The sequence below is a fragment of the Pipra filicauda genome, unplaced genomic scaffold (assembly GCF_003945595.2).
Source record: "Pipra filicauda isolate LSUMZ 115617 unplaced genomic scaffold, ASM394559v2 scaffold117_size3949168_pilon, whole genome shotgun sequence".
Lineage (NCBI taxonomy): Eukaryota > Metazoa > Chordata > Aves > Passeriformes > Pipridae > Pipra > Pipra filicauda.
This window is the reverse complement of record NW_024103629.1, coordinates 434,494-446,771: the sequence shown is the minus strand read 5'-3', so window position 1 is coordinate 446,771 and position 12,278 is coordinate 434,494. Positions and strand designations below refer to the sequence as shown.

The 12,278-nt window shown below is 36.6% G+C and overlaps 1 long non-coding RNA gene across 1 annotated transcript; it reads left to right on the top strand.

The window, feature by feature from the left end:
• The first annotated feature begins 4,468 nt into the window (after positions 1-4,468).
• On the top strand, positions 4,469-10,364 carry LOC120324042. Its single transcript, XR_005565042.1, has 3 exons — positions 4,469-4,618; positions 7,845-7,895; positions 9,219-10,364. It is a non-coding gene; the product is annotated as an uncharacterized LOC120324042 (long non-coding RNA).
• Positions 10,365-12,278: the final 1,914 nt, after the last annotated feature.

Genomic DNA, 12,278 nt, shown 5'->3' with positions numbered 1-12,278 from the left:
AGAGGGCATGGCCAGGATCCTAATGTTATTCGATATCACCTCATGTCATTGCCAGGGCAGGGGAAAGGGACTCTGTCTCACTTCCAGGGAGAAGGGGTTCCTTCCAGTGAAGAAAACATGGTGGGAGGAATGGTCCAGTATTTGCTTATTGTCGGGGGGTTTCTCCTGTAAATAGTTTCTTTGTCTTATACCATTCTTTATTAGTATTGTTACTGTTACTGTTAATTTTCTTATTTTATTGCTGTTTCCAGTAAATTGTTCTTATCTCAACATGTGATCTTTGCCTTTTGTGTCTCCCATTGGAGGGGGGAGGGGAATGGCACATAGCCTTTCTAGTGGGAGTACTGAATTGGAGAATACCATTCCTAAACCACGACAAACTGTGATATGCAAGGGAAAATATCCTGGAAACCTAAATAAGCTCCTTGTACAAAGCATCTCCTTGCTACAAATGAACGGACAGAAATGGACATTTCCAAGAGAGACCTGACCCATTCAAGCAGGTTCATATATCTTTTCACTTGAAATACAAAAAAGAAATTAGAAAACTAATTTAGAATCATTGTTGAGGTTCCCAGACTTAAATTCTACGTGGCAGGGGTTAGGTGAAGCAACTGGTAACTAATTGCAGATGTGCAATTTCAAAGTTCCTAATGAATGATGAAGATGGAGAAATCAGAGCTTTTCAATGACTGAATTACTCTCTCCAAGTGCTGAAAATTTTTATGTCAGCTCGTGACTCAACCCCTACATTAGGAACAATCAGGTTCTCTGTTTTGAACATTCTGACCTAATTTATTTTATTAAAGGATAAATTGCAACAGAGAAATGGTGGCAAATTCTAACAAATAAATAGGATTTCTTTCAAGAAATATGTCATGATAAAGCTTAAAAAATACAGACACATTTGTGTTTAGCAATATATCTGTTCCAAAATGCCTTACTACTTATTGGGATTTGAGCAACCAAAGTTATTTTAACCTGATTTTGCCATTTTATCTCTCTTATTCATTTTTTAGTGAAAGATAAGCATTAGAGAAAGACTAAGATTTAACAAAAGGCTGCATGAGAATTGTCTGTATCGTAAGAAGCATAATAATATATGTATGCAGTTTCAGAAGTCTTATATTAGGAAACAGTCTGAAATTCCATCCTTAAATACTCATTTTGTCAGTCTCTTAAAGCTCATGGAATTTATTATGGTTAGTTCTTCTCTCACATCTGTGGCAAGAATATTTTTGTTGTTTAAATAGACTTCAGCAAAAATCTGCTACATACTGATTCCTCTGTGGCTGAGCTACAGATTAAAATTATTTTTGTTAGTACGGTCAAAAAATTATGAAAATTAAACTGTATTTAAACACTCTGGAATATATAATAACTAATATTTAAAATAATTAATTAAAGTTTATGAAAACTGAATTGTAAATCTTAGAGCAAGAGTACTGTGCACTAGCAAGAAAGTGTGATCACAGAATCACAGAATCATGGGATCACAGAATGGCTAAGGTTGGAAGGGACCACAGTAGGTCATCTGGTCTAACCTCCCTGCTCAAACAAGGTCGTCCTTGAACACATTACAAAACATTGCGCTCAGACAGTTCTTGAATATTTCCAGTGAGGGAGATTCCACAACCTCTCTGGGTAGTCTGTTCCAGTGTGTGGTCGCACGCACAGTAAAGTTTTTCCTTGTGTTCGGGATCTTGATGAAATCATAGATTACTCTCTGTAATGTATTCCTTAGAAAAACTAGTTCCTCAAGTTTCACAAGATTATCATATCTTTTTGTCGAAGAAAAGAAGTAACTTATGGACAAGTTTAGGACATTTTAGGCAATTTATATGGCTGAAGGCTCACTAGCAACTTGACATTAGTTGAAATGTATACAAGCATTTAAAACAGCAAAGCAAAGTAAGAAAGTAGATTATGCGGTCTTAACGTATAAGGAATAATAAGTAGCATTGTTTCACAGGGAGTTCCACTGTTTTCAGTAGAAAAAACAACTTTGAAGATTTTAGTCAGGATAAAGGTTTCTCAGTTTAACTCAAGACTTGAAGAAAAATATGATAGAGGAGGATTTTTTTAGGGATTTTTTGAGAAGTTACCAAAGAACTTCTCCTAAAAGCTGCTGAGACCTAAAAAATATAGCCACCTCTCGCTTCCGTTTAGTTTTATCTGAGGACTTGACTCCAGAAAATTAGACAAGAAAATGGATGTGAGATGTTGTACATCAGAAAACATTCACAGAATGTGAAGATGGCAGACATACAGGAACAGGAGAAATGCCATTGCTAATGAAAAAGGATAATTAACTTGGTAGCATTATTTTTTTATATTTGTATCTTTTTTTCTGCAGATAATGTATTTCACTTCAGGTTTTTGATGTATTTTACAAATGCTAATGACTTGAGCTTCAGAGCTGCAGCCTGCTGATGTTAAATGGTTAATATTAGTCACATATCACAGAGGGGAAAACTTGTGCTAAGCCCTTGTAACAGCAGTGAATTTTGCCCTATGTGATTCTGGAAAGTCAATGTGTCTCCACACTAACATGGGAACGCACAGTTGAACAGATTAATGATGGGTTGTGTATAAACTTGCTGTGATTGCTCCTCTGTGCACAAATGCTTTGTACATGTACATCAAGCCTGAATGCTACTTGGCATGCATATTGTAAAGGATATTAAGAAACAAAGCACATACAAAGAAGGTAAAAGGAAACAAGCAATGTACTGGTAGCAGGATCTGGCTGAATAGAGCTGATTACAGACTCAAATTTTGATTATATTTCAGCCTGTCAGCCAGAATGCAAATGTGAATACTTGTAGAAAAAAAGGAAGAACATGTGTCAGTAGTGGAAGATTACTTAAGGAGAGTCTGGTGCAGATCACAAATGAATGGTCTGGCTTTTTCTCTCACCCCAAGGCAATGAAGCTGCTTGCTGTCCTCTACATTCAACTTTAAAGTCAAAATTAATTTCTGAGGGAAATAGCAAAGCCAGAAGTGGCAAAAATTATTCTTGTCATCTTATCCCTTATTTAAAATGGAATCCTTCTCACAACTATTCAGAAATCTCTCTCCTATATGACTCTCACTGCCTTGCTCTTAGGAGAGGGGAAAAAAAAAAACCACAAAAAAACAACAACCAAAAAGCATAAGTCCTACTTAACCTTTGCTGAGAAGAAAGTGCTTCAAGAGATATTTTTCCCTCTTTTCATTTCTTACTCATTCTCTAAACGATATGCCATCACTGAGAGGAATAAAAGGGTCATTTTATAAGGACAGTGGTACCTCGATGAAAATGTGTTTTACCACTTGTTTCATGAATAACATTTCCAGCTTGCCAAAAATCTCAGGAACCTTTTCAGAAAAGTCTTAAAGTACTTAAAGCAGAAAAAAATGAAGTCCATTCTAAAAATTTTTCTCCTGAGCATAAGTTTTTTTTTGTTCCATTGGATTTCATCTAAAGCAAATACTAAAAATTTGGGGGATTTTAAAATTCCTGAGACTAAAATCTTCTTTGAAATACACCCGAAAGAGCACAAATTTGTCTGCTTGATCTGAGACCACTTATGAAGTGAACCGCACTGTCATAGTATCCAGGCTCAACTTTAATACTTTTACATGTTAGAGAGCTAAATGATACGGTAACAAGGATAACAAAATTTTAAATGGGATGGGGGCGTGTGGATCTCTATCAATCTGTAGTAAAGCTAAAGGAGGAGGAAGAACGTAGTATCAATAAGATGGGAAGCTATTCTTGACTAATTTGATTTGACTGGAAGAAATGGTAATCTGTAACTGATACTTGCAATGATATTCATACTTTATTGCAAATTATTGTAAGATTAAGAAACATATTGAGGAATGTAGCTGCACCTACTCGCCAGTATTCTGAAAAAGTCTCCAAGATTCATGGCAAATAGAAAATAGGTACTACTTCCCACGAAAAGCCCACAAACTTGATGACACACTTGACTACCAGAGTTAGTAGATAAGGAACAAAGCTGCAGGTATCTTCTGGTTCATGCTCGACAGATAATTTTTAAATTTTATTCTATGATTCTTTCATACAAAATACGTTCAAGTTCTTACTTCACAGGAAGATCTCATAGACCATCCTGGATAGTGTTACCAATCACTTAGAAAGTCATTGAATAATCACTTGAGTGGGGTAAAGGTCAGTCATTACAGGTATTTGATAGACATGTTTCACTAAAACAAATCTCAATAAAAATCAGATAAAGGAGTGACTGGAAAATGGGCAAAAACCTCAACAAATCTGTTGGTTTAAACAGTTTGGACCCTTCACTGTCAGAAACTGTATCACTGACATTTTCAGCAGCTGCAGTAAAAGACAATATCTCTCCCTACAAAACGCACCTCATTTGTGCCGTATCACTACTGTATTGTTCAACTTCATCGGAAATCCTGCAAATCATAGGGTCAGGATGAACAGGCTCCAGTACAGCATCACTGATGTCTCCAATACTCTCTCTCACCAGTAGTCTGAGGGTGGGCAAAGTCCTGAGAGGGGACAGCTGACCCCAGCTGACCAAAGGGGAAATTCCATACAATATGCTGTCTGCTCAGCAATAAAGTAAACAGAAAGGAGGAGGTAGGTGTGGGGGAGGGAGAGTGTAGGCAGGTGTGGTAGCTTAGTCTAGGCCTTCCTCGGTGACCAGTTTGTAACCAAGGAAATGCCCAGACTTATCCGGTATTCCCTACGATTTTTACCTAAGCCAGGGTATAAGAAGAAGGGAGGAAAGGCCTTCGCCCTTCTTTCCTTCTGGCGGCTTTGGAGGTGCAGGTTTCCCTGCTGTTGAGTCTGTCGTGTTGGGGAGTGAGGCCTGGTAAGGCCTTGCTGACCTTGGGAGATGGAGGTTGCCAGCGGTCTTTCCAGAACAACTTTCTGTTGTCCCAAGGAGAGTAGTAAGACATTCTTTTGCTAATTCTTTTAGTTACTAGATCTTGGGCTATTGATGGTGTATATTTTATTTTGGTTTTGTTCCTTTTTTTCCTTCCCCCTCCCCCTTCCCTTTCCTTTTTCCTTCTGAAATCGTATATATATTTCAATTGTATATAACTGTAATATAAGTGTAAATATATTTTTATATATTGCTTTAGCTATCTCTCGTTTTGGTTCTCTTGGTTTTTTTTCTTTTCCCTTGGTTCAGGAGGCGGGGGGAGTTTTTGTGGTGAGGTTTGGAGACTTGGCAGGGAGCCAGCTTCAAACCATATCAGCAGGGCATTTGTAGTTATGGTGCCCGGCTTCCTGAGCAACTACTATGCACACTGAAACTGCTTCCTGGGAAGTGACCAGGCATTGCCTGCTGATGGGAAGTAGAGAATAAAATCTTTTGTTTGCCTTTCCTTTCATATGTGCAACCTTTGTTTTTGCTTTTTTAACTGCCTTATCTTGATCCCTGTTTTTTTTTCCTGCTGAGTGATAGAGAGACTTGGTGGGCAACTGACGTCCAGCCAAGGCCAACCCACTAAACAGAAATTTTAAACTTTTTCACTGACTGCTATCAACCCTATTTCTTTTGTCCCTTCTTAACACCATCCATATCCCTTTGCACTTTCTAACTTCCCATTGTCTATCAGATGACATTTACATGTAGTAATGTAGAACAATGAAATAGAAATGTAGAAGGAAGGTTTGGCAGGTCTATCTCATCAGTATCAGCTACTGTTTGAGTTTTCTTCAATATCATTAATATTTTGTGTAGGAATAGCAAAAGAAATTCACATTTTGCTTTCCAATTCAGCTCAGATATTTTTCAATCCATTTTTACTCATATAAAAGAAACTTGAAAGATTTTGAACGCAGAATCAAAATGCCTTTTTTTTGTGTTGAACAAAAGATCTGTCTAAACTACAGCTATTTTCCCAAAAATCATGTAACAAAGAGCACACTCTAGAGAGAAAAATGAGAAAAGGGAAAAAAAAAAAAAAACAAACAACTAATTTAGAAGAAGTTTTCTTCATATTTTAACTTATCTATAATATCTTCTCTTACCTTTATGAAACATTTTGAAATAAGACATTCAACAAACTCAAAAAAACAGTAAAGCTGCAATAAGAAATGTGTATCAATTTAGCTACTTTGTTTTTATGCTATCAATCACCACAGCATCTAAAAGCAATAAAATTAACACCTACTGAGTACAACACATTCAATTTCTCATGTCTCTAAAGACACAGACTTCTGTGAATAGATCTCTTTCAGGATTTTTGTAGGTATATGTGACGAGTCTTGTTTTTAAATATCCACTCTGCCACTGATGTATTTCAATGGTTATGTTTTAGGCTCTAGTTTAGAAACTGATGACGGATGGAATTTCTTGCAGGAGTTTGTCTTAGATAATATTTTGCAAAAATACATAAAATTTTTGTGTCTTTCTTCTGAGGCTCCTAAGCTACTTTCCAATGTTGAATGACTCTCCATTATTATATATTAGATAGATATGTAGATGTAATAGCTATCGTATTCTTGACCAGAGAAAATGTGATTTTCCTAGCAAAACATATTAAGTCAATGTCAAAATTGGTCTTAGAAAACTAGAATGGTTGCACTGTGCTCCAAAGGATTATTATAGCTCCTATAGAAGTCCTCTTATTTAGGTAGAGAGCTTCAAGGTCAGATAGCGTGTATGCAAAATACACCAAAGATCTATTTAGTTATTGGGGCAGATGAGAAATTATGTACCAGTTTTGTGTATACGAGAGTGAAAGAATTGCATACTATGTGTACAGATGCACTGTTAAGCACATTGTTTGAAACTATAATTTTTTTGTGTTCAGACAAGGAAGAACTTTGTCTGAACTCCATGTCCAGAGACAATTACATGAAAAGGATCGTTTCAATATGACAGTTATAGAAATTAATTCCTTGATGCTATTACTAGTTATTTGATAATGATAACTAAATGCATATAATTTTCTCAGAGCTTTATAACTGTTTGATTTTTTACAATTATTATTTTATTATTAAGAATTTCACATTAGTAATATAAATGTACCACAAATTAAAGGTAGCAACAGCAGACTGACAGTTCCCAAAATCAGGAAGATTGCCATCTACAGATTACATATCTGCAGAGATGTTGCAAGGATCAGAGCTAGGGAATTATTAAAATCTTTTATCAGTATGCAGAAGTGAATCTCAAATAAGTGTTGATAAAATGTGTGGATGGCAAAAAGAACAGGTAAAAAAATTTTACCGTGTTCTGTGATTTTGTAAGCAAAGAAGTAAGACACAATATCTTGGAGAGGGATTTACCTATGGATACAAAGATAATGAAAATTATAGGAGAATTCTGGACATTAAGCAACTCTTAGCAGAAAAAAACAAACAAACATAAAAACAATGATCAGGAAGCTAAACTTTACAAATTAACATAGCCAATAGACACACTTTTTAACTGTCAGACACTTGAACAAATGCTTAATCATTGCAAAAAAAGGGACTAGTTGGTGCTCTGCCTTTTCATGATGAACTGAAAACACAATTTAGAGATATGAAGTTTCAGGACTTTAGGAATCTTAGGAATGTAAAACAAACATGGAAGCATTCAGAAGCTGATCAGATAAACTAATGCTCCTTCTGGTCAAACTGCTGAAAATAAAAAATATCTGTAAATTATATACTCATTTGTTTGATGTACAGTTGCCCAGATTCTGATCTGAATGACACTATGCAAATCAAGTGTTTAGGCAAAGAGTAAATTACAATGTGGTTTTATCCAGATTTAATACAACAGGCTTTTATCCAAGTTTCAAACTACTAGACATGTTAAAATAGCAAATATAACATCTTTTAATCTAAATTTTACTTTCAGAAAAGACTACAAAGCCCTTTGCACAGACCAAGGAAGATCTCCAGAGCCCAGGTGAATTTCAGTTCTTCTCCATCTTAATTTTCTATCATTTGCCTTGGGCCAAAGAAGAATATATTGTCAAAGAGTTATATTTTTTTAGTTATATAAACTACCAAAATCACCAGGTTAACATAAATAAATATGTATCTCAATGTGCTAATAGTTTAAAAGTGTTACACATAAGCGTGTGACAAAAATTACTTATATGTCTTATAGGTAAGTACAAGAGAACTAGATTGGCTTCATCTGACTGACATATTTTAAGGCAGTAATGCAAAACACTTATCTACTGTTCAGTGGCACTGGCTAGAAGACAAAAGATTGCATTGCACAGATGGGTAGAATATGAGTTCATGGGAAATCAGAGGAGAATAAAACCTCTCTCAATAATTAAGGATCGCTTCAAATCTACAGTTTCTTTTAATTCCCTTCCCAAACAAAGCTGCTTGTCACTAACACAAATCTCAGCAGAGAGGTGAGACAGGCTGAATGGGGACCTAACTCAGCACTTTACTACCAGTTGCAAAATTAACTTTAGTATATCATCAGAAGCAGGAGTTACCTCCGGTTCATAGTGTGAGCTTCCACCCCTGAGCTAAAGATCTAGCAGGTCCATGAGGACTAAGTGACACCACCACAGAGAGAACGAGAGTGCTGAGTACAAACCGATACAAACCCTTCCCCAGCCCTCAGTACTCTGGCATTGTTCCCACTGTCACAGCTCATGCCAAGAAAATTTTTTAGCTAATAGTGGCCCTGGAAAGCACATATGCTGAGTGACTTCTGCACTACCAGCCCCTAAACTAGTCTGTGCAGCTGTGTTTCTCATAACCTTCACTTTTCTAGGAGAATCATATTAGGCCGGAGAGTGATTCAAGAAGGTTCCAATAACCTAATTTTTAGATTCCTATGCAGAAACTGTCACTCAGTCCAGATGTTAGAGAAATCAAACAAACAAAAAAATTTAATTCAAAAAACTTTAATTCAAAAGAATTGATGAACAAAACACAAAAAAAATTATGGTCAAGAAGGTTCAAAGGCTTCCTAGAATTGTATATAAAAAAAGATAATAAATATATATATTTATTCCCTTATTTATGCCAAGATGAAATCCATCAGGTATTTCTTTCCAGCATTCAGCAAAGAAGTTTGAGATGCTTATTAGCCTACATAGTGAAGGTCTTTGTTATGTTGTTTCACATCTCACATCTGCAATCGTATTTTGTAAAAGAAAATAAAGGAAGTATGCTGGATTTCATACTTCCGCTACAGCTTAAGGTCTGTTTAAGGGTCCACTACTGTTTAAACTCTCTCCTCCTTTTTCTTGCTTTCTAGCACTGACTAATTCTTAAGGAGGCAGATTCAATCTTCTTCCCCTGAACTTCACGTCTTTGGAGTGAAACTGCTAGTGTTATTTAAGTTCAGTTGTTTCCTCTGCTTGACTAAACTACTAATATCTTGTTAAATTACTTAGATAAAGGCAGAAAGTGCATTTCACAATGAAGACCTGAGAGGATATTGACTTGACTTCAATTTTCCATTACAAGCTAACTTTTAAGTCCCCAGTCCCTGCAGAATATTCAAGAGCCAGGAGTCAGCTCTGTGCAAGCGAACTGTAGGTTTGAACAAGAAGCAGCTTAGCAAGTTTCTGGCAGTGCTTCTCATGGAACTGCCAAACTCATTTGCAAGAAAATTAAAAAGGCCAAAATACTGAGCTCACCTGGGAAGAATATGAATGAGCGTCTTGAACTTGTGGCTGGAAGAGACTTCTTCAATACTAATGAGGATAGGCAGGGAGGAAGCAGAGACTTCTGTTTTCCAGTAAATCTCAAGTTCATAAAGAACTGATAGGATGATAAGACCATGAAAGTCATCAACAAAATCTTGGAGTATACTGAGTAATGAAGGTATGTCCAGTGGTGATTTACAGCTATTAATTGCACTGTGACATACAGTAGAGAAACTTCTTCTAGAGTATCGTTTACAATACTTACGGCCTGCGTTCCAAATGCTGAATTCTGATTGAAGCAGATGCTGAGTGAATACTATATGCAATATGGAGTTCATCTTGTGATCAAAGAGCTAGAGAATGGACTTGTAAAAATTGACAAAACTAAAAGAGACCCTGAGACTTGAAAATACACTAGAAGACAGGGACTGAAAAGATGGAGAATGGAGAGTAACCTCACGCAAAGATGAAATGTACAGAGAGTTTTCTTAGAAATTCAGCAGAAAATGAAATTTGAATTAATTTTCTGTAGAAATTTAAAGAAAATATCTCAATGGCAAAGAAAAATTTAGGAGGCATGTCCCAATTGCAGTTCTGGGAGAAAAAAAAATCTTGTTTTGAGATGGATCTTGATACATTTATTGCTATATGATACAACTGTGGGAAAGCATCAGAGTGGATGAAGTGGCTCAGGATGTTCCTGCAGCTGAAAATTCTCAAGCAATAAAAAGACTCATTACTTTTAACATATATATCTTGTCTAAAAATTCAATATGAGTATCAGTCTTTAAAATGGGGAGGGGCAGTTAGTTCATATATGTTGCCCATAGATTGCAAAGTATCCACAAAAGGTAGCAGTGTAACAAGGCTTTACCTTCGTTTCACATCCTCCAAGGTGTCACCTCACAGATGTAACCACTAAGTCTATAATTTAGGCACCTCTTGTTCTCAAAATGGTCATAAATAGGACACCTATGCTATGGCTAGTAGCAGGACTTATAAAGGTATCTAAAAGCTTCTACTAGTTTATATACAATGAGCTTCTAAGAGCTCAGGGTCAAGGCATTAACCTGCAGACCCGGACACAGGATTTTCAAGTGCTATTTCACCTGATTATGTAGATGTGCTCTGAAGATGCCTAAAGTCCAGTACTTGCCAGACTACAGCAAAGGAAGAAGGGAATAGGATGCTGAAGGAATGGACAGCATAAGCATGTGTCCCTACATGAATAAAGACTATGTAGGAAATGAGACACCTGATTTTGAAAGTCAAAACTGTGATCTAAGCACCAGGTTCTCTCCTTTCCAAAATGGGAAAATTAATTACAGAATCATAGAATATGCTGAGTTGGAAGGGACCCACAAGGATCATCAAGTCCAAGTCTTGGCCCTGCAGAGGACCATCCCCAAGAGTCATACCATGTGCCTGAGAGAATTAAATTCATAATGCCATGCTGGTTTAAAACATCAATTTAAGATAATATTTAATCTATTTTTCCCTATTCTAAGCCAAAAATCCATGCTTTATCACTGAGTATTGTTTGAACTCACTGCCTCTGACTATTGGTATTTTTAGTGAAGACTAGGACAAAACCCAAACACCGAACATTGAGCTGTTCTTGGCATCACTTGTTGATACCTTTCAAACAGCTGAGAAACAAATAAAAATGTCTCTCTCTTCCTACAAGAAGGCATAGAATTATATTGCGTATTTTTAGTTTCCCTTGCAAGTTACTTCACAGCCTGTGCTTTGGTCTTTGTAATTTTGTCACTAGAAATTCACACTTCTCTTCCCTGTGTTTGAAGTCAGCTCATGAGTTAGCCAAGTTGGCCCCTTACTGTCCTTGTTTTCCTTACTCTCTGTTGGGATAATTTGCATTGTCATCATATCATTTTCTTAAAGAAACTGCCAGGTCTCTTCATTTCTTTTCCCTTAAACCTACATCCTTGGAGACTGCTTTTATGATTTCTCTGAGAGTGCACAAGGAATATGTACATTGAACATGTACATTGAAGCAACAGCTTCACAACTTAACAAGAAGCTGCTAGTAACAGATAATGTAAGAGAAGCATATTGCACATAGCAACCTGGGGATGCCTAAGGGAAGAGTAAGTGAAAGAAAAAAGGGAAATCTCAGCAGGCGTAAGTGCTATATATAGGTACTCCAATCCTATATATCACATGCTGTACATGTATTAAAGATGGTATGCCAGAATGCTCTTTCCTGCCATGTGGCAGACATCTCACACCCAAGTTCTCACACATCCAAGGATTGTACACACTATCTTTACAATAGGTTCATGCTGGCCAGACACACTGACTTTCAGCAGCAGTTGAAAGCTGACATACTCCCCTACTGAGTAGGTTTAAAACGGTGTGTATAAAGAAGGTTTAAAGCCCTACAGGTTGAGGACAACCTGTCTCTGTCTCTGGACAGAGAGTTGGGTATTATTTATGTGTAGAACTGTGCACTTGCAAAAAGAATATAAATTACCCAAAATATTGAAAAGCAAAACTCTACCAATTTTATTCTGCTCAGCAGAATTACAATTTGGAATGGAAAAGAAAAAGCAAAATTTTGTCCAGCACAGATAAGCCGCAAACCATATTTGAAAGAAAAAGGAGCTCAGACCTTCTCTGCACAGCAACCACTTTTGATTTGTGAC